This window comes from Nicotiana attenuata, unplaced genomic scaffold, assembly GCF_001879085.1.
Source record: "Nicotiana attenuata strain UT unplaced genomic scaffold, NIATTr2, whole genome shotgun sequence".
Taxonomy (NCBI): domain Eukaryota; kingdom Viridiplantae; phylum Streptophyta; class Magnoliopsida; order Solanales; family Solanaceae; genus Nicotiana; species Nicotiana attenuata.
Genome location: NW_017670605.1, coordinates 270167 through 288497, shown reverse-complemented (window position 1 = coordinate 288497; position 18331 = coordinate 270167). Strand labels below are relative to the sequence as shown.

General features: G+C 40.8%; 1 long non-coding RNA gene across 2 annotated transcripts; it reads left to right on the top strand.

The window, feature by feature from the left end:
- Nucleotides 1-15482: 15482 nt before the first annotated feature.
- Nucleotides 15483-17985, top strand: LOC109241448. 2 transcript variants are annotated; one of them, XR_002070237.1, is made up of 2 exons: nt 15483-16074; nt 17479-17985. It is a non-coding gene; the product is annotated as an uncharacterized LOC109241448 (long non-coding RNA). The 2 variants fall into 2 exon arrangements; XR_002070238.1 differs by lacking the exon at nt 15483-16074 and adding an exon at nt 16081-17221.
- Nucleotides 17986-18331: the final 346 nt, after the last annotated feature.

Sequence of the window (18331 nt, the reverse complement as noted above, 5' to 3'; positions counted from 1 at the left end):
GCTTGGAAATGCCCTGAAGATTTTTGCCAAGACCTTTGCCAGGCTCATACCCTCTCCAGTTCATCATGCTTGCTATCTTGCTATACCACCACTTATCTTTGTCGATTGCATTAACCCGCTCGATATGATGATAAGTTTCTCCGCCTAGCTTTCTCCTATTCTTGACCATCGGAATATTCTGACGGGTGTAAATGAGGTTGCTCCCATCTCCATGGATAATCACCTCCTGATGGTTCCACTCAAACCTCACTGCCTGATGCAAAGTTGATACCACAGCCCCAGCGGCGTGTATCCATGGTCGTCCCAACAACAGATTGTAGGATGCAGATATGTTCAGCACCTGAAACTCGACATCAAACCACGTAGGCCCCATCTGCAGACATAGATTAATTTCCCCGATGGTAGCTCTCTAAGACCCATCAAATGTCCTCTCTTTCATGGTCCCTTCTCGTATCTCGTACAGGCATTTGCCCAACCTCTTCAGTGTTGTCAATGGGCAAATATTGAGACTGGATCCTCCATTGATCAGGACCCTGGTAATGAAGCAGTCTTCGCATTGCACTGTGATATGCAGTGCTTTTATTGTGACTCAAACCCTCAGGTGGAAACTTATCCTCGTGGAAAGTGATTTTGTGACTTTCCAGTACCTGTCCCACCATGTTAGCCATTTCTCCGCTTGTGATGTTATTGGGAACATATGCTTCGTTCAATACTTTCATCAGAGCGTTCCTGTGTGCTTCTGAATTCTGTAGCAGCGACAGGATAGATATTTGAGCAGGATTCTTGTTCAGATGATCGATGACTGAATACTCCCTTGCTTGTACTTTCCTCCAGAGGTCATCTGGACCTGTTTCAATAACGGGAGGCTTGTTAAAGGTCTGTTTACTGGACTCTCCAAATGCTCGGGTATATAGACCCTTCCAGTCCTAGTCATCCCTTCTGCAGCACCAGAGTCTTCCATTTTGGTGCTGAAAGGCGGTGTGGTTGATACTGTCACTGTAAATGGTGTGGCTACTTTCACCTCAAATGGAATAAGTGTAACTATAGGGGGTGCTACCTCAACTTCAAATGAGACTGATACTGTTACCTCAACCTCTACTGGCGGCTGTATCTACACTATAATGGGATTGAGTGTGACTGCGGGCTTCTTGGGGTCGTCAACCTCTTTGATAAGTCTGATTGATCCCTCGGGATCCCATTCTTCATCCATCTCTATCACATTGACACCTTCACCCCTGTGATCTGGGAGGGGGTTGTTGCGGACATTGGGTGTAGCCTCCTTTACTTGGATGACCTTGTTGTCAATCAAAGCCTAGATTTTGTCCTTCAATGTGCGACACCCATCGATGGTGTGCCCTTTCATGCCCGAATGGTATACACAAGTCTTATTTGGGTTAACCCATTGGGATGAGTTCTCCGTGGCAACAGCAGGGATGGGAGTGACGTTACCAGCAGCCTTCAACCTTTCATATAGCTGGTCGATGGGTTCAGCAATGGCAGTGTATTGTTTGGGTGGTCTGCGGTCAAAATTAGGTCACGGTCTTGGGTAGTTTTGACGAGTTGGAGGTGACTGAAAATGAGATGGTTGGGAATTATAGGTGTGATAGGCAGTGGCTGGTTGGGAATATCTTGGGGATGAGGGTTGATATGTAGGTGGAGGTGCTTGATATGTGGGTGGAGGTGCTTGATATGCAAGTGGGGAGGTTCGATATACGAATAGAGTTTTGGGTCCTTGGGCGACCATTACTGCTCCCACGTCCTTCTTCTTAGATATAACCCCTAACTGCAATGCTTTATTAGTGGCGTGCAATGCCTCAAAGTTTGTTACCATCCCGCTCTTGATGCCTTCTTCGATCCTTTCACCAAGTTTGATGATATCAGAGAACTTATGATTTTCAATAACCATCAACCTTTCATATTATTGCGCATCCTATGCTCTGATAAAGAACTTGTTCATCTGTTCCTCGTCCAATGCTGGCCTAACTTTGGCCGCTTTTGACCTCCAATGAGTAGCATACTCGCGGAAAGTCTCGGTGGGCTTCTTCTTGAGGTTCTGAATGTAGAAGACATCTGGTGCATTCTCCGTGTTGAACCTGAATCGGTCCATGAAATCAGACGACATACTCATCCAGTTGGACCATTTCTTAGGATCCTGGATGATGTACCAGGACAAGGCATCTCCCGTAAGACTCCTCATAAAAAGTTTCATCCGGATCTTTTCATCTTTTCCGACACCGACAAGCTTGTCACAATAGGTCCTTAGATGAACCCTGGGATCACCTGTACTGTCAAACATCTCGAACTTGGGAGGTTTGTAACCCTCTAGCAGTTCTACATCCTGCTATGTGCATAGGTCTTCATAGTTCAGACCTTCTATACCCTTGCCTCCTTCTACGCCTTGAACTCGGTTGGTCAACTTCTTGAGCTCCTCGGCCAGGTTCTTAATGAGCATGTCCTTCTCAACAGATTTCGGTGCATAGGAGATGGGTTGAGTGGAGTGAGGTAGGGTCTCCACATATATAGGATTATTTCGGTGACCTAGAGTTTGAGTATAGTGGTGATCATTGGTGGAATTCTGCGGTTCAGGAATGACTGGCGGAGTATTTTATGGAGTGTGGTATGTGTTTGGCTGGTGCTGTGGTGGGATAGTTTGATTTTGTGGTGGAGTTGTATAATGGTGAGGTACGGAGGATTTTGTGGGTGCTTGTTGGGTGTGTTTTGAGGTGGTGCGGGGTTCTGAGTGTTTGGATGACTGATGTCTAGGATGCTGAGTGAGAAGGATAGGTTTACCACATTCCAGACATGCTCAAGCTCACCCTGGAGTTCCAGTATTTTCTGTTCGAGCCGTGAAACTACATCATTTGGGGCCTGATTACCCCGACCATCAGAAGTTTCTGCATGTTCAACCTGTGTGTTGTTTTCCTATCTGGTGCCGTTCAAATCTTCCATTTTTGCTTTTCCCTTGCCTTTTGGTGGACTAGGAGGTGGAGAAGGTGGAGGGCCCCTGGATCTTGTGTGATAAGCTGATGATGCCAGTATGCACGAACCAACCTTTGGGGAATGGGAATAATCAAAAGAAAGAAAGAAAAACAAAAGGTAGCCAAGTCAGTAATAATTCTGAAAAGAGTACTTGCAGTATTTAAACATATATTGCGGAAAGATGAAATTCGCGTCCTAATTTGGGAGCCTCGTTGTGCCCGAGATAGGCCTAGCGACAAGTTGATTTGGAGAACTTAGATGCCAATAAATGCCTCATTTCATTAATATAAAAATAGACGAATACCAAAACGACACTAAGATAATAAAGGTAAGTCACTACTGACACTTGGCCTTATTACATTTAAGAAAGCAAATAAATCTAGCCTACTTTGTCCCAGAAGGACCTTCCCCAAACTCGATCTTTCTAAATCCATCAACCAGGTTCCCTAGCTCTCGTAGACCCAGCAGCAGATAGGCTCTAGCCAGATGTCCTCCCTCGCTTCCTTCAGCATTCTGGCAATCGTCGATCCTCTTTATTATTTTACCTTCTAGCTCCACCAAGCCTCGCTCCAGATATTCCAATCTTCTGTTGGAGGTGATAGCCATTTCCTTCCATTCTTTGATCAGCCTCATATTTGTCTCATGTATTTCCCGATGTTCATTCTTGGAGTCATGAACCCTCTTGCGTAGTCTGACTTGGGCCTCGGCATCTTCGTCTATGATCCTGCTTCCCCGACCGGTTACTGGATTCACTATCCCATTTAGGTTGTCTTCTAACCATGCCGGGTAGAAAGGTGCACACCCAGCGTGATGCCTGTCTGGCTCAATGGTGTTTTTCTCCACAATGATCTTGCAGTGCCACATATGCTGAGTTTGGCACCTGTAAGGGATGTCGTCGTCTTTAAAGGCTGCTCTGAAGTGGCTCATCTTTGCAACCCTTGGTACAACCTGCTTCCTGCCTGCTTGCCTCATAACCCGGATGGGAACATAAGGGTGTATCCTTCTCAACCCAATCAACAACAAGTGAGGAGTGTCTCTGGACCTAATGATGAACTCGTCAGTTGGGAACCATTCAAACATCCACTGTACTTGCTCCTCGGTTAGATTGTAGAAGAACTCTACCCACTCTTTGGCACTTTCTGGTTGAGCAAACCTGTCCGGAATGTTAGTCATCCGCTTAGGGTGATGGAAGGCAATATGATCGTTCCAAGCCCTTCGTGGAAATTATTGACGGTACTAACCCTTTTGAAGATGCTCGAATAACCACAACTGTAGTAGTAAATTGCAGCCCTCGAAGTGCTTGAACCCTTTCTGACAGCGGTCCAGAGCCCTATAGATGTCGTCTATGATCATAGGGACTATAGTTATGTCTGTCCCTCAATTCCCTCCATTAAAGTCTTGGCGACCATGGCCAGTCTAGTGTGGATTCTTTCCCTTTTAATTGGGAACACTATCAGACCCAAGAAACATACAATGAATACGAACACTCGGCGGTGGATGTGACCTAGAGAAGTGATAGAAAACTCGTCATGGAATGTACGGTAAGACTTGCTATGACCGTATCTTTCATACAGGTATTCGAAGGGTATGTAAGACTTCTTCAAGCACTCCAAGTCAGCATTTTTCTTTAAACCCATCATTTTTAGGAACCCTTTACTAGTGTGGTTCTCCGGTACCAATAGCCCAGGGCTGTGCCAAGTCTGTCCAGCAAATCCCCCAATTTCTTCCAGGAGTGGTGTCATTTCTGTATCCCCAAAATGGAACACGGCTCTTTCACTGTCCCAGAACAGAGTCACAGCTTCGATCAACATGTTGTTTGGCTGAATGTCTAGAAGGGAAGGTAAATTGCCCGAGTATTTTCCAGGTGTTTCTTGTCACTTGAGAAAAGTTCCTCCCACCAGTCTAGTAGCAGTGGGGGTATGTTGCTGACCATGCCGAATCTGGGGACCTCGTGCCTCATTTTCTGCAAAACAAAAAGGTTAGGCCCTTTTCCCCCACCTGATTAATATTTATAAATTCATGATTAGCATATTGGCATTTAGTTCTCCAAATTAATGCACAAAACGTGGTGTGTCCGTTGGGATTATGGAAACCCCGTTGGACTTTTGGACAAAGCTCGTCTTAAAGGATTATTATGTGGACAACATATTAACCCGGCTAGGTTTGACCATGATGCATGCACAATTATAATAGAGTAAGGTTACTATGGGGGTCTAGACTGGTACCCTCAAGCGGACAACTTGAGGGGGAAAGGCACGGAACCGTCGATTGCACCGCTTATCGACTAGTTTTACCGCAAATAAGCCTTTCTGAATTTGTAAGTGTGATATATAGGAAGAGCGCAAACACTCATCAAGCGTCGCTATAGGATTGATTACTCACGAGTGGAGTATGATGCCGAGCATGATTTATGCAGCAGTAAATAACATATTGTAATGTATTTTCACGTTAGAAAAGCGATAATACTTCATTTATAACTGAAAGACGATTAAGAAAGAAAACAAAGAAACAAGTCAGTTTCGTATTGAGAAAATAAATACTTGAAAATAAATAGTTTAATTCACATAAAGGGAGAGGGAAAGGGTGCAAGTATTAACAAAGAAAAGCAACGTTTGGACTAATTCACAAAGCAAATTTGTTATAGTAAGAGCATAAAAATCCCCAGCAGAGTCGCCATGCTGTTGCGCCCGCTTTTTTCCATATTTGCAGCAGAAGTNCAGCCTTCAAGACAGTCCGAGATGTCATAGTCCATAGTATCCAATGAGGTATCCTGGTGCGTCAAAGTTCCCAAGGGCCTCAAGGACCCCGGGCAATGCTCACACCAAGATCCTTATAAATAGAGAAGTAGTTATGTGCACTGCGGAAGAGCCAGCCCCAGTGTGCCAGAGTTCGTAGGAATCTCATGGATTCCTAGGCAGTACACACACTGGAGGGGCATGACATAAATAATCTAAGAGTAGAAGTGAGAGTGCTTGACATAGTTGGAAGAACTTAGTAAAAACAGTATAGAGGTAAAAAATTTAGGAGTGAAAAGGTATTTCAGGAATGGAAACAGTTTTAGGAAAAAAATGTTAAGAGTGAAAACAGTTTTGGAAGCAATTCTGAGAAGAACAAAGATTCAACAAACAACCACACAATCACAAAATCTTAGAGTGCCCAGATTCAAAGCCATTTATTACTTAATTCTAAGTGAAGACAAACAAGTTTACAAACAGGGATCAGGGGGGTTGGGAACATAGGGAGCTTAAATCAGAAACACGTGAACATGGATAAAAGGGGAAGCATATTGATCAACAAGTACACAGAACAAGCAGGGATTGATAGACAACCAGTGACCAAATTCATAGAATTAGAATACAAACTGCTGATTCGGAATATTAACAAGGAAATTATACGTAAAGCTAAAGTGATAATAAACATTAGAGCATATAGACAATGCAGGAATATCCATATTGTGGACAAGGGTCTACCAGATAGAATTAGTCATATCAATTGTGGTAATCAGATATATTAGGAGCCTGAACTACTTAAAAAGAGCCTGCTAGTTGAAGGAAACAGACAAGAGCTCAAGTAAGCTAAAATAGCAAACAAGAAGATTGAAAGCTAGACATGCTGATTAAAACACTGATCAAGAGGGGGTAAAACTTAAGCATACTGAGCAAAGCTGTAAACAAGAAGAACAACTAAGTACATAATCAGTTAAAGTAGTGCGGAAATAGGCATGGATTTAACAACTATGGAGCACATAGACTTGAATTTTATAATGATATTGAAATAAGAACATACCAGTTAAGGAAGCAAAGGGCAGAAAGTAAAGCAGGTACAGTTCCACAGTCTAGCCTTGGCTTTCAGCCGGCTAGACTAGCAATGAGCAAAATTAGCAGAAAGAGAGATGAGAGAAAGTTTGAGTGCATGTGTGTATTTTTGAACTACTGTCCGTGTTCTTGAGAGGTAGAACAAGAGTGTATATATGGCACTTAGGGAGTAGATAAAATAAGGTAAAGAAAATCAGAAGTTAGTCAATTAGGGGGCAATCAAATAATCACAGAATCAATTCATGTAAGGGAGTCCGGAATAGACCCCTTAATTAGGGGTAATCACTTAACAGTAACGGCAAAGGGGGTTAATTAGGGTAAAGAGTCCAAATCATACCAAATAGGGAATCAGTAAGAATCCCAAAACCATATGGATAACTTATTAAGGCAAGTATGATCAATTAAAATCACAAATAAGGGAACAAATAAGGTTTGTGCACACAGATTTTAACAGGGCAAAATGATAGGAAATAATCAGTAAAACCTTCAAAGGAATACCGATTTTTGGGAAAGAATTACTCAGATTCCATAAATAGAAAATAAGTAAAGCTTCACAGAAATACAGAATTCAGCAAGAAAAACATGTTCGAACCCTAAATAGAGATAAATTAGGGCAAAATCCCAAAGAAATACTAAATTTTAACAAGGAAAACATTTAAGGCCAAACACGGAGTAAAATAATACAACTGGTATCACAGAAATAATAGAGTAGCGTAACAAAATCGAACAAACCAGTATATCGCACAGAATCAACTAGGGTTTGAACATTCATGCGAAAATCAGTTGAGATGATTAATAAATTATTAACTAAACACTAAGAACTTAGAAAAATCGTTGAAGAAAAGTTTGAGATGAACCCTAGTTTAGAAAGAGTGATTAAAAAATGAAATAATCAATTAAAACAAGAGATTTTTTTAAGAAAATACTTAATAACATTCGAATCACCTCAGATCTATAAAGATCTGAGAAGAATCGACAGTATCGAACTAGGGTTTTCAGAAAAATAGCAGAGGTGAAGAGAATAGGTCAAGAACCCATAGATTCGTAATAAAACAAGGAGAGATCCTTACTTACGAACGAAAAAATGGTCTGAGACAGGCCGGTAAACAAAGTTTCAAACCAGAGCCAGTTGGAGTTCCTTGAGATCTTCTCAAGGACTCATGAACTCGAAGAGCCATGGAGTGTAGGAGGCCAGGGATGGTCGGAGAAGACATAGAAGCACCATAGGAGGGAGGTTTACGCCGGTGACGTCGACTAGGGTTAGGGTTAGGTTGAGAGAGAGTTGAGAGATGAGGGGAGACAATGACGGCGGGTTTTGAGAGAATGAAAAGGGTTTGGGGTAAGTTAGGGGTTAATTAAGGTAAGGGTGAACGTGGACCGTTGATCTAAAAGATCAACGACCACGATTGAAGAGGGGTTATTGGGTCGGGTAGGCAGATTGGGCCTAAGGGGTTTGGGCTGGCTTTTTGGGTTAATATTAAAGGGGGTTTTGGGCTGGTAAAAATGGTTAGGTCTGAAATAAAAAGGGTTATTTGTTAAATACCCAAATAATTGATAAAATATATTTTATAAAATAATTAACTGATTATAAAAAATAATTTTCATGCATGGAAATGCTTTAAAATAATTACTCAATATTTTAAAAATACAATGAGCTATTTCTGGTAAAATAATGCAATAATGCATGCATGGGCTATAATTGCAAAGTTATTGCAATTGTAACCCAAAAATGTAGATGTGGCTATTTGTGAAATAATTTGAGCTCAATATGAATATAACTAGCAAAATTAAACCATGAAATTGTTATAAAGTCCTTTGTGATGCTATTTGTAATTATTTATATAAATAAAATACTGGGATAAATTAATTTAAAAATGTAGAAATTATGGAAAAATATCAATTGATGCTGATGCGTAGTTTTGAAGGTATATATGCATTTGAAAAATATTATAGGGAAAAATTGGGTATCAACAATAAGAAGTTAGTATGAAGCTCCCACTGGATTGTGTATGTACTAGGGGGTAAGTATTACAATAGAGCTTCAAGTTGTTGATGTAAATCATACCTATGTAGAAGGGAAGTTATGAAAGGGATAGAAGACGTGATGCGAGATTTTAAAGCAAGTAAGGTAAAGGTGAATAACGTACGAGACACTCAAGTGCAGAAGTTTGTGAATAGTCCTTACTTCGGATAGAAGGCTAGAAGCGTTGGGATTCAGTATCCAGGAAAGATAGCGGTGCATGCCTTCCAGCCTATGGGTTCTAGGTATTGGGAAGCCTGATTAAGAGAGTAAAGAAGAGTTAGAGACGATGTGATGTCTCGCTTGATGATCCATAATAACACCAGGAAATCTATGGTACAAGCAGTTTAAAGAAAAGTTGCGAGTAGTATAAATAGACATATATAGGTCGCAAGCTAAAGTATGGTGAAGCGACAGGTTTTAGGAAGACATGAGTAAGGACAAGAAAGGGCGAGTAAGAACGTGACGAGAAATGTATAAGTCCTCGGAATTAAGACCAGGAAAACAAAAGAGCTGATGGTTTCTGTAAGTTATAGAAAGCTCAGTATAGCCTAAAAGAACTCAAAGGAGTCTAAGACTAGTAGCATTTTGATGAGATGGAATGCTGCCCTGGTAATAGAATGAGGATGTAGTTGTGATAAATAAGGGATGGCGTTTGGGCCTTTGATTGAGTAATTATTTGGAAAAAAAAGGGAGATTTCATGAATTGTACAGGATTAACACACCCATGTAAGGTGAATCACATTGGTGCTATGAAAAACGATTATGGAAATTACTCCAGATATTCCTCGATGCAACATGGGCCATAGTGATTACGTAAGAAGTTTTAAGTTATTAGTGGTAAATTGTAGATCAATATTGAGGTGAATCAACAATGAATGAACAAAAGTCACAAAGTATAAGATGAGACTAGGCCGTCGTTCTTAAGATGAACAGTAATCAGGAAGCACTAAACACTTAGATTTATGCATATAGGATAAGTAACGAGAATAAGCTGGAGTTTGGTGGCAGGCCTCAGTAATTATAGTATGACCTATCTAGATGCGGTAAAGTCATATGGATGGATAACCGGGTCAATGAAGTAAGGTATAGCAATATTCGTAGGTTCATCAAAGTACCAAGCGAAGAACTTCAGTATACCTATAGATGCCCAGAGGGACATCATGTCAGGCTCTGTATATGTTTACAAGGTGAGGCCTAGAGATTGGGTAAAAACTTGAGGAAAAAGTTGTAGGGAAGTGTCGTATAGGCACACATATAAGGAAAAAGGTGGTATAGGGTGCATGATGAAGGATTCCGACTACAAGTCGTGGTGTGAGAAAGAGGCCTAAAGGAGGAATGCCCTGGCCTTTAGATTTGTTCACAAAGCAGTTGGCTAGATGGAAAGAACAATATTTAAATATTCGTAAGAGCTATGGGGTATGAGACTAATAAGCGCATCAGTCAACATTCAAGGACGAATGTTCCAAAGGGGGGAATGATGTTACACCCCATGTTTTCGTACTTAAGAGTACGTCGTAAGTCAATTGATGTAAGCTCAGAAACGAAATCATCTTCGAAAAAAATTTATAAAGTAAGTTAATCATGTTACCGTAGAAGTTAATAATATTTAAGATCATGAATAACAAGTACCAAGATGGTCGGAAGGCTTAGAAGCTAAACGAATTGAAGAAGATAAGTTTTGTCGAAAGTCGACAAGTATGGTGCTACACCATGTGCGTCCTAAGGTGACGTATAATGAATATGAGACTTGTTAATCATGATTTAATGAGTGTAAAGTCATAATATGACTATATATGATGTTTGGACATCAAATATAAAGTTTGGGGAAAATTGGATTTAACTTACAGAAAAATCGAGTTAAGATTTGCCTTGTAACGAGCCGTTTTGAGAAATTAAATTCGTACGCTTTATGATGTCATTTTGGGACATATATCATACCAAAATGAATATCTTGTAACCTAGTTTCCAATGGCCCAAACCATTTATTCATGCGATATCGGGGTAGAGAAATATGGATTTTAAAACTAGGGTCCCCAAGTCATGTTGCCGCACTTCGGAGAAATTGGCAAGTTTATAGGCCAAGTTGCAACACAATTTTCCCCCAATATATTGAGAGTTACATGGAGATCATTATATGGAATTAAAGCCCTATGTGTCTATTGAGGATGCAGGGCCGGATATGTGTGCCCAATGTGGATGGGCTTCGGGAGTTGATTCTGGAGGAGGCTCATAGCTTGCGATATTCCATCCATCCGGGTGCCGCAAAGATGTATCAGGATTTGAGACAGCATTATTGGTGGAGGAGGATGACGAAGGATATTATGGGATTTGTAGCTCGGTGTCTTAATTGTCAGCAGGTGAAATATGAGCATCAGAGACCTGGTGGCTTGCTTCAATAGATAGATATTCCAGAGTGGAAGTGGAAACGGATCGCCATGTATTTTGTAGTTGGACTCCCACGGACTTTGAGGAAGTTCGATGCTATTTGGGTGGTTGTGGATCGGCTGACCAAGTCCACGCACTTTATTCCGGTATGTACTACCTATTCTTTAGAGCGTTAGCAGAGATCTATATCCGAGAGATTGTTCGCTTGCATGGTGTCCCAGTTTCCATCATTTTGGACAGAGGTACTCAGTTCACTTTGCAGCTTTGGAGGGCCGTGCAGCGAGATTTGGGTACTCGGGTTGAGTTGAGCACAGCTTTTCACCCTCAGACGGACGGGCAGTCCGAGCGCACTATTCAGATATTGGAGGACATGTTACGTGCTTGTGTCATTGACTTTGGGGGTTCATGGGATCAGTTTCTACCGCTCGCGGAGTTTGCCTATAACAACAGATCAGTCGAGTATTCAGATGGCTCCATATGAGGCCTTATATGGGAGACGGTGTAGATCTCTAGTAGTTTGAACCGGGCGAGGCCAGGCTTTTGGGTACAGACTTGGTGCAGGATGCTTTGGGCAAAGTGAAGGTGATTCAGGAGCGGCTTCGTACAGCGTAGTCGAGACAAAAGAGTTATGCTGACAGGAAGTTCCGTGATGTGTCTTACATGGTTGGGGAGAAGGTTTTACTGAAGGTTTCACTCATGAAGGGTGTTATGAGATTTGGAAAGAAGGGTAAATTGAGTCATGAGTTCATTGGGCCTTTTGAGGTGCTTCGGAGGACTGGGGGGTGGCTTATGAGCTTGCCTTGCCACCTAGCTTGTCGAATGTGCATCCAGTATTTCATGTTTCTATGCTCTGGAAGTATATTGGCGATCCGTCTCATGTTTTGGATTTCAGCATGATTCAGTTAGACAGTGATTTGACTTATGATGTGGAGCCAGTGGCCATTTTGGAGCGGCAGATCCGAAAGTTGAGATCAAAGGATATAACTTCAGTAAAAGTGCAGTGGAGAGGTCGGCCCGTGGAGGAGGCTACTGGGAGACCGAGCGGGATATGCAGAGCAGATATCCACACCTGTTTGAGGCTTCAGGTATGTTTCTTGACTCGTTCGAGGATGAACGTTTGTTTAAGAGAGGGATGATGTAACGACCCGGTCGGTCATTTCATGAGTTACTGCCCCGTTTTCCCCATTTCTGCTTCCTTGTGTGTTGTTCAGTTGTATTTCATCCTATCGTGTTGGTGGTGTTGTGTTCGGAGTGTTCTTAGGGTGGAATGAGACACTTAGTCTCTTAAGTTGGCTATTTAGTTGGTAAAGTCAACTGGAAGTTGACTTGTGGGTAAATGATCCTGGAATTGGGATTTTATGGTTCGGATAGCTTCATAAGGTGATTTGGGACTTGGGAGCGTGTTCGGAATGTATTTTGGAGGTCTGTGGTAGATTTAGGCTTGAATTGGCGAAATTGGAAATTTGGCGTTTTCCGGTCGGCAGTGGAAATCTTGATATCGGGGTCAGATTGGAATTCCGAAAATTGAAGTAAGTTCGTTGTGTCATTTATGATGTGTGTGCAAAATTTCAGGTCATTCGAATGAGGTTTGATAGGTTTTTACATTGTTTGGCGGAATTCGGAAGTTTTTGGAATCCTTAGGCTTGAATCCGAGGGTGATTTGGTATTTCGGTGTTTGGAGTGTTCCGAAGGTTGGAGCGAGTTTGAGTAGTGGTATGTGACTTGTTGGCATGTTTGGTTGAGGTCCCGAAGGCCTCGGGATGGATTTGGGTGGTTGACGGAAGGTTTAGAGTTGAGTTGGTGTTGCACAATTTTTGCTGCTTCTGTTGTTTCCTCACTCGCAGAGTGGGACTGCAGGTGCGATGATCGTAGGCGTGAGAAGAAACCACAGATGCGAAGTTTCTCGCAGGAGAGGAGAAGTTGACCGCACCTGCGAGCCCACAGGTGCGAGGCCTGGAGCGCAGGTGCGGAAGCTGGTGACTTAAGTTAAAACAGCAGATGCGGTTCTGCAGAAGCGGCCGCAGGTGCGTGAAATGGGCCGCAGGTGCTAAAGTGCTAGGCAGAATGTATAAAAGGGCCCCTTCGCGAATTTCAGTGATTCTTTCACCATTTTTGTGCGATTTTGGAGCTCCAAGCCAGGAATTTAAGGAGGAATTGAGGGATTTCAGTGAGGTAAGTTACTTGGGCTTTGTATTTGGTGTTTGTGATGATTTTTCGACTACCTAATCATGAAATTAGTGGGGAATTTGGGGTGGAAATTGATGGTTAGGGCTTGAGTTTTGGAGAGCTTTGATTGGGGATTTAAGGGGTCATTTGAGGTCCGATTTTTGTAATTTTGGTATGTATAGACTCGTGAGGGGATAAGGATTCTAGTGTTGTGATTTTTATCGGGTTCCGAGACGTGGGCTCGGGGGTTGGGTTTGGCCAATTTCGGGATTTTTGAGTTAATTTGATTATTTTCGCTTGGACACTGTTCCTTTCGCGTGTATTAATGATGTGATACTGATTTTGGTTAGATTTGGAGCATTTGGAGGCCGAGTCAAGAGGCAAAGGCATCGCGTGTTAGAGTTCGATCCGATTTGAGGTAAGTAATGATTGTAAATGTTGTCCTGAGGGTATGAAACCCCAGATTTCACATCGTTGTACTATTTTGAGGTGACACACACGCTAGATGACGAGCGTAAGGGACGTGCACCGTTGGGGATTGTGATTTGGCCCGTCCCGTAGCAACTATTAAGTAGTGTGCTTGATTGAAACTACTTGACATTACCTTATGTTAGAAAGTATTACTATGTTTTGAGCTGAATGCCATATTTGGGCCTCGTGCCAACTATTTGGACCCTTAGGGGCTTTCTTTACTGAAATTCCTCATTGTTTTGATTTAATATATGTGCTCAGTCATGCTATGTTTTACTGATTTCATAACTCAGTCTTATTTACTCTGATTTGATACATAAATGATATTTCGACTGAGCATCCTGTTTTACTGTTAGCCCGAGTGGCTTGAGAGGTATTCTGACTGAGTAAGGCCGAGGGCCTGTTTTGTGAGGATATCATGGGATTGGGCTGCGCGCTGCAGCAGGTTGTACTGTTTTGTGATATATGAGAGGCCGAGGGCCTGATTTATTATGCCACGAGATGGCTTGTGATAGCGCCTGGGCTGTAGGAGCCCCTCCGGAGTCTGTACATCCCCAGTGAGCGCGAGTACACAAAGTGAGTGATATGTTATTGCCCGAGGGACTGATTACAAGTGATTGAGAGGTAGCCAAGGGGCTGGTTCTGTTGATATTATGCCCGAGGAGCGGTTTATGATACATGTCTTGCCCGAGGGGCTATCGATGACTTTCATCATTTTTACTCTAAATCTCATTGATTCTCTATTGAAACTGTTAGAAAAACATCTTTTAAAGGATTTTCACTGAACTTGGATTTTTAAATGAGTTAAATGATTTCTATACTGTTTTGAAAAGGTGTTGTGCTTATTGTCGTGCTATGACGTGGAATTACCTGATTTCGTATTGCTCGGTTTTTATTTACTTTTATTACTTACTGAGTTGGCATACTCACATTACTCCATGCACCTTGTGTGCAGATCCAGGAGTTGCGGGTCGCGATAGTGAGCGCTGATCGTTCTTCCAGCAGGTCTTTCGGAGTCGGCAAGGTAGCTGCTTGGCGTTCGTAGCCCTGCACTTCTCCTTCTTATCTTACTTAGACTGTTCTTAGTATCTTTATTTCCGGACTATGATAGCCTTTATTGTATTTAGACAGACCTTGTAGTTGCCCGTGACTTGTGACACCCCGATGTCGGGCTTGTGTTATTTTTCCGCACTTGTTATTTAGACCCATGTTATGAGATATTATCAATTAAATAGATTAAAAATGTCTTTTTTGAAAAACTAGTTTGATTTGGGATCTGTGTCGGCTGGCTTAGTTTCACGATAGGCACCATCACGACCGGGTCGGTTTTAGGGTCGTGACAAATTGCCTAATTAATAAATAAAAATCACAAAAAATACCCTTGCCATTTTACATATTTTAGCTTTTGTTTTTAAACTTTTTTTGTTAGTTAACATTGTCAAGGTAGTTAATTAATTAAATGATAGATAAAGTAGTAATGAGGTTAATATTGCAAATTTTAGTTTACATATTATATTAGTTTAATTGATGGCTAAAAGTGAAATTTAAAAAGAGAAACATGGCTATTTAGGTTTCATCAGCTTAGTTGGGCCAATTATTTTGATCCCGTTTCGTTCAAAACTCACCCGCTCCCATAGCCCAATCTCCCCAGTCCAGAACTTTAAATTTGGTTTCCCCATCCTTAACCAAAACAACCCCGTTTTCCCCTTTGGCTTTTCAATCCCCAGATCAAACGGCTCGCAACTCCTTACCCAAATCCCATTTAATTGTCCGAATAACCCCCCTCCCCCCTCCCCAAACCTATTGAAGTCCTTCATTCTCCATCTCCCTCAACCCATCTAAACCCTAGGCGCCTCAGATCCCCAATCCCCTTGTGCTCGGCGGCAACCACACCAAATGACCCCATTTTATCACCATACAATCTCCTCCTCCTCCTCATTTCTAATCTCCAACCTGTTTCCCTTAAAATCCAGTAGGTTTGCCTAATTTTTAGATCTTACAAATAAAACCCTAGATTTTTTGTCTTCTTTTGTTTTCAACGCATGAGTTTATGGGGGTTTGTTCGGGTTATTTGATATGTCTTCTTGGCTGCTTAACTCTCATGAAAGCTCTCTAGCAAGAAGATCCAGCCAGAATCTCATTTCAAGCCCGATTTCTCGGAGGAAAGGACCTTTGGTGGTCAGATTGCGTGGAGTAAGCGTCGTCGGTCTCCTCGCTTTTGCTTACTCAGGGGTGGTAAGATTCTACTTACCTTCTTTTCCACGTGTTTCCTTGTTGTTCTTGCTTGGGTCATTTAGCTACTACACTAATAGTCTGGTAGAAACCATTTGCTTAATTGGTAACTTGCTCATGATTTTGTGATCTTCTAGTTCTTTTTAGCTAGGTTTGTTAGTTATCGATTTGTTTGGTCTTAGCATGTTAACTCAAAAAGGATTTAACAGTAATTAATTTTGTGCTTATTAATTAGATTAGCAACTATTAATTTTCAATCTTCTTTTACTTTCATTTTTCAATTGTTTGATTGATTGCCTAAGCTTTGTTTTATTTAAGTCATTATGTCCATGCCTTGTTTGTTTATTGATTGAAGTGATTATTTATTTTCTGAGATTGGTTGGTCTTAATCTGTATTAGCAATTGATTTAAGTGTGAAAATTTCAGAAATTTTAAGGGAGAATTTAGAAAATGTTTAAATGGAGGATTGGTTATTAACAGGAACCTAAAGGGGGTTAATTGGAAAAGTTTAGGGAATCTGTTTGTTTGCTGGTTTAGGAAGCTTATAAGAAAATATAGAGAGGACTGATTTACAATAAAAAGAAAGGTTGGGGTAAGGATGTAAAAATAGAAAGCATAAAGGGATGGAAAATAAGAAGAAGCTTCTAGATGATGGACAACTATCCAAATTTGTTAAGGAAAAGATGCTGAAAATTAGATAAACATCTGGAATAAAGGACAGTTGTACAAAAAATTGGTTAAAAGATGCTTTTGTTCCCTTTTTTACACCTGACATATTCTCTTTGATATTTCCTCATTTTTTTCTATATAGAGAGACACTCACTCACACATAAAGGGCGATACTTTTCCCTTTCACTCTCCGATCCTCCCCTGAAAGCAAAAGTTTAGAACAAATTCTGTGAGTCAAATTGAATTCCATATCTGGAAAACTAAAGAAAATTCAAGAGTTATTTTTCTAAGATTTTGTCGTTTCTCTTCACTGATTTCTGATTTTCTCAAGTTAATTCTGGCCTAAAATTGAGGCTTTCTTCTAGGACTTACTGATGTTAGTTGCTGTGTGTTGATTTTTCATCAAGCTGTGGTGGAATCTTTTGTCTAGCTGTTTCTCAAATTCAGAGATTTATTTTCTTCTTCTTTTGTTGCTGCTAAGGTATTGCTTTGACCTCCAATAGATGTAGTCTTGTTTTGAAGTAATGAAATACCTAATATAATTGAAGTTTGTTTATTGTTTGTTTTGAGTAGAGATCATTGTGTTTTCTTACGTGTTTAACATGTACAAATCTGATTCTGCAAGCCATGTAATTAAGGTTTAGGTTGTCATAGTTATCTAAAATCTACACTAATGTGCTTATCTATATTTTTTGTTGAAGTATTTTATGTATTGACTACCATTGTTTGACTTAATAGTGTAGGGTGTGTTGATACTACTGTCTAAGACATGGTCGAGATTCATTTAAGCAGTAAGAATATGCTGGAAACAATATGTTTCTTCATTTGAATGTTGGCTCATAAAAATTAATGGTATAATCTTGATTTGATATTAGCATGTGGAAACAAAGGCTAGTCAGTCATTGGATTTGATCACCGGTTGATCAAATCCATTACTGGATAAAGTTTGAGCCAAATCATGCAGTAATGAAGTGCTGGTGATTCAGGTTGATTAAATCAACAAGCCAAGGCGAGGCAGGAATGGGAGCATAACTTTCACGTTAATGAGACTGTGGGATGTAGTTTTATAGCAGTTCATCAAGTGCAGTAAATTCAATCAGTTAGGATTATGTAATTTTGTTCTTATTATAGTTGTAATCTAATTGATAGGCCATTTAGTTGTAATCTCAGCTTTCCTTTATATGAGTAATTCATCTTTTAATTCCTGAATACTTATTTGATAAAAAATGGTTCAAATTAGTATTATGAATGTTTAAGTAAATGTATCGTTTTTATCATTGGTAATTAGAAAACAAAAGTGTTTGGACATGCATGGTGTCACTTAGGGCCGAAACTGATTTACTTTGGGCCATAGCCCAATATGTTAAATTAATTTGAAGAGTACAATGGACTTTGAGGTCATTAGGTCAATGCTATTCACCATGGCCTCAATCAATTGCCCATTAATACCCAATAACAACAATTCTGTTAGTTTAGCCAATTTTGTAATTTGGCCACAAATAAACACTCCATATTTTTTAAACCTCCATGTACTTCGACAATTGCAATTAGTCTTTGTATATCCCTAAGATTCTTGTACCTATAACTCTAA